The following is a 5,332-nucleotide window of genomic DNA, read 5'->3' as shown; positions in this document are numbered from 1 at the left end:
TACTGCAATAGGCTCTATGCACAGCAGACATGTTGGAAAGAAATTGGGCCTCTTCCTTACTCATTAGTCATTATTACCAATTATACTAATTAAGGCTCTGTTCCATCGGGGTGCTGATATTGTGTACTGTATGTTGGCTATAATGGCTAACCGGAAGAACCAGTGGGTCTGAAATTGGGGTCCAGGGACTATCATCGCTCCAAATGGCCGCTTACGGGTGTGTAACTCTGAGAGTGTACACATGGAACCATGGCAAATTTGGTTCCATATACACTCTCAGAGTTATGGGGGTCTTTGAAATTAAAAAAAAAGTTGAGAAACACAAAAAAGTTGAGAAACACTGTGCTACACTAAATGGAACGGAGCCTCTTAATCAAAGGAAGCAAGGAAGAGGCCCAATTTCCTTCCAAAATGGCTGCTGCAATTCCCTATACACTGGGATTAGCAAGTCATCCCTGCAATTGGTCCAAAACACAGCAGCTAAGCTCCTGACTGTCTGGTGCCATAATTTACCCCCTATCCTGGCCTCTCCGCTCCGTGGCTGCCAGTACAGGTTAGAATCAATTTTAAGATTATCCTATTCATTTATAACTGAGTGGGCTGCCCCCCCCCCCTCCCACATTGCTGACCTTTTAACCTCTCCATGGTCCCTCAGGTCAGCTGACTTGTGGCTATACTAGCTGTTCAACTATAAACCCATGGCTCACGGCTGACATGGTCTTTGCTGTCACAGCCCCTAGAGACCACGGGTTGTTGTGACTCCCAGGGGTATGCATACTTGAGGGGGGTCCCCATTTATAAATGATTCATAGTTAGGAACCAAATGGACCCTTACTGGTCTGTAACTCCCAGAGTCTGACACTCTGGGAGTTATGGGGTCTGTGCTCTAATGCGGTGCTTCCCAAACTTTTTAGCTGTTGGTCCTTGATATTGAAAAGTTTGACCATCACTGTATCTCCATCCCTCAAAAAATGCAGTTGGCTGGGTTCATTTAAAACAGCCCTTTCAGCCCTTTTCTCTGTATTTTTGTGTTGATATTTGAACTGTTTGGTGCTACTATATATGTGTATGAATTGAATACCAAGGACCTCAATGGAAACAAGACCGCAAGGACTTTTTTGGACGGACCTTTTAGACAAAAATGTTATTAGCTGTACACTTGTGCTGTTTTTGTTTTTTTACATTTATGTCTAATAAAATATTCAATCAATCAATCAAAGACTGTGGATCAGCATTAAAAAAATGGATCTTGTATGGCATCACTCTGAAGAACCAGTTTAGGTTCCACTCGGCACCTTTTCTGTGTGTGGTTGATGTAGTATGGTTCTTAATAATGTTTTATAATGTGTTCAATTACTGACTATCTATTTGTGCCCGAGTTGTATATCTTGTCTTGTTTATGTTTTCATGCGTACAGCACTGTGGTCGACGAGAGTTGTTTTTAAAGGAGTAGTTCACCCCAAAAAATTACCTATTTTCAATCAATTACTCACCCCATGAAGCATTGAATTCATGGAGATTCTTTTGTCGCATTCCTAAGCCAATAATTTGACCGAAGCCCTATATACACATCACCAGACTCCTGTATCTTTATTTCTCATTCCAGTTTTGTATTGTATTATTTTATTTTTTTGTTATCAATTGTTTTTATTATCATATCAGCAATATAATGATGTTTAAATTAATACATTTTCAACAAAAACAAGATACAAACACATACACAACTTGAAAACAAACACAGAAGGTTAAATAAAATAATACAAATAAAAATAATAATACACCCACCCACCCCTCCCAGGACTAACAATGTCTCGAAATGCTAGGGCCAAACACCATGCCTATACAATCTTTGAACAAACGTTCAGCTGCTGCAGCAACTGAACATTTGTTCAAAGATTGTTGGACAGCCACTTCAGAGGCTCTATACAACTACGTATAATGACAGTATGATAAGGTTGGCAAGGAATATCACTTCAAACACTAGCCATGCTTTGTATGGAGAATATAGGTTGCTGCCTTCAGGAAGGAGATACGGTGTTCCTACATACAATAAGGTCAAACTGAAGAGGTCCTTTGTCCATCAGACGACACTGAGGCTTAATCAGGAGTTATAGGCCAGGGGTGGGCTGAGAGGTGGACATTGCTCTTGTCTTTGTATGTCTTTATGTATGTATTTTGTATTTTGTGTTGTTTTTCTTGTGTCATGTCAAATGTGTGTACTGTTTATTGTTGCATACATGGCTGCTGGGTCGCAAGACAAATTTCAGTGTGAACTGACAATAAAGTATTATCGTATCGTATCGTATACCTGTGCAAGGTCACAACACTGTGTACAACACTTAAACCAATCCCTTAAGCTTATCTGCGATGTTAGACCACATATCAATGTTCCTCTCACTAGCTCCATGTAACCTCGCCGTTGACAGTTCTAAATAAACAATATCTAAAAATGTTAAAGCCCATTGGCGAAATGTTAGGGTATGAGGAGGTTTCCACCTCGTAGTATCGTATTATTTTAGTTTTATTTTTAGCTGTGTGAAAAGTTTTCTGTGTTCCCTATATGACGCAGAGCACAGTACAGTATGTGATGGGGGGGGGGGGGGGGGGGCATGAAAACAGATACGCAAGGTTATGAGTCACATTATTCCAGCGTGTTGTCGGGAGCCATTCTGCTGTGGTGTAACATTGAAATAGCAGGGTTTCTTTCTTTCCACCCCCGTCCCCCCCGTCCCCCTGCTATTTTTTTTTGGTCTTTCTTTCTTCTCTTGCACTCCTTGGGGAAATTAGCACAGATCAGATGGTCCTGATGCAGCTGAGGCTAAACGTACCCCGTCAGTAGAATGAAGAGAGAGTTGAGGGATGCCTTTTGGTTTTTGGGAGGCTTGGTGGTGTTAAGGGGAGGCACCTGAAATACTGGGTACGACACCATATGGTCTGTTTTGTCTGTGTCTGTGTTTCTATTTGTGACATCCTGTGTGCTGCTGTGTGGCGTTGTCAAAGTGTGGTACGTACAATACCCTACTCAAGTAGAAGTACTGTTACTTGGCTTATACTTAAAGGGATATTTCACTTTCAAAAAAACGTTAGGTCATTTTATCGTCTACTCAGGCTTTTGTGAGCCCCCCAGACAGTTTTTAAGTTGCTTGATTCAGTGAAAGTGAAATATCCCTTTAACCACTTAAACCCTATACTGTATACATATACGTCGTTGACTGGGGTCCCCCAGGCGTCTATACTCGGCCTCCTCCTATTTTTCTTTCTAGACCAGTGTTGATTTTGACAGCAAAATTTGATATAGTTTTAGTCATAGTCTTTTGAATAACATTCCATTTAGTTTTAGTCATATTTTAATCATCTGAAATGTTTTAGTTTTTGTCTAGTTTCAGTCGACAAAATATCATAAGATTATGGTCGACTAAATCTACAGTTGATTTAGTCGACTAAAATATATTTAGGTGGTGCCTTGATGGCGTCGTAACGGCTGGTTTTACACTCGGTTGCATGCTGAAAATAGCCGATTTACAAGCTCACTGTGAGCTTGTAGATCTGCTATTTTCAGAGCGCAACACCCGAGCGCGACCAGACATAAAATGACTTGTCTTTTTAGTTCTACTGGATCTCTTTTTATTTAGTTTTGATTTAGTTTTTGTCAGTGAAAAAAGGTAGTCGACAAACATTTTTCGTCATAGTTTTAGTCGACGAAATCAACACCGCTCTGCACCAAATCTCTTTAACCAAAAATATCAGATCAACCCCACAAAGATATATTTCATCAGCTTCACTTTTATACTTGTGTTCCAGTTCCAATTGTGTCTCTTTTTGTTTTGTTTTGTTTCATCACTTCCAATTTCACTTGTTTATTATCCCGTATCCCTGTATGAGTCATCTCTCCAGATCGGATAAAATTATCTCCACCTGAAAATGTATTGTCTGTGTACAAAAAAGAGCTGGAGAGACGGGTTACTGAACAAAAACTCCATATCAGGGGTGATGCAACTTTGGAGTGAGTGTGGAAATATAGTGGCCCTCTCCACTATATTTCCACACTCACTCCAGAGGGCCACATTGCATATGCTTTCGGGCCATTCTATGTCACACAAAAGTAGCAAAAATAGCCGTTCTACAACAGCCGATTGTAGATCTGCTATTTTTTTTAAATTGAAATCCAGATTTTTTTTTTGCTTTTTTTTAATTGGAATCCTGAAAAGTAACATTTTTATTTAATTTCAAATGCATTTAGTTATACTTATGTTTTATGAACTTAAATACAAATACATTGGACATAAAAAAGACAATAGAATGTTAATACTAGTCATTAAGCTACTATAGACTGAAGTAATTAAAGCGTGTCATGCTTGCATGTTTGCAATTGTAACAGCTGACATCAATAATATATCAGTATTCTGATATTAAACTGAGGGCCGCATTAAGTGAAGGTGGGGGCCGGATGTGGCCCCCGGGCCGCCAGTTGCCCATGTATGCTCTGTATATTACAATTACTATACCATAAGAATATAGAACAATTTAACATGTGTTTGAACAACAAAGTATAATTTACAGCCCCTTTATCGGCATAATATTAATATACTAATAATAATATAACTAATATAATGATATACACACATATATGCTTCGCCGCAAACCACATTTCCCTTAAAGTCCCTTAAGACAAAGGGTCAAGGCTCTGCAGGGTCGGCTGGCACTTGGATGAGGGCCCTCAGGGGCCAGAATCACCATACACCACACACCTGAGCCCTGTGTGTGCGTGCGTGCGTGCGTGCGTATGTATGTATGTATGTGTGCGTGTGCGTGCGTGTGTGTGTGTGACTGTGTGTGTGTGTGTTGTGGGGGTGGTTACAACCTGGCGTCCCTAATTATCGGTCATTTGTAGACAAACACTTTCCCAAAATGTAAAAAGAAAAAAAAAAGAAGAAAAAAAGGAGAACATCTATTTGTAAATGAAACCATTTAAAACAAAAATATATATATCCCCACATTTTAAAAAATAGCAAAAAATAGCAAAAATCTACAAGGTCAGCTATTTTTGCTATTCTACAAAAGTTTAAAATGATGGCTTCAAATGGGGCATGCAACACACACACACACACACACACACACACACGCACGCACACGCCCACACACACACACACGCGCGCGCGCGCACACACGTACACACGCAGCCTGTTTACACCTAAGCCCCCCTACCCACCCACCCACCCATCCACAGCACCCACCCGCCAGTTCGCCCACAACGCCTCCATCCAGCTCATCCAACAATCCAGGGAGACAAAGGGAAAGAGCTGAGTGCAGGACATTAATGGAGCTATGGCTG

The sequence above is a fragment of the Gymnoscopelus microlampas genome (assembly GCF_963454915.1).
Source record: "Gymnoscopelus microlampas genome assembly, chromosome: 12".
NCBI classification, from domain to species: Eukaryota; Metazoa; Chordata; class Actinopteri; order Myctophiformes; family Myctophidae; genus Gymnoscopelus; species Gymnoscopelus microlampas.
The sequence above is the reverse complement of the archived record's forward strand: the minus strand, read 5'-3'. Positions refer to the sequence as shown.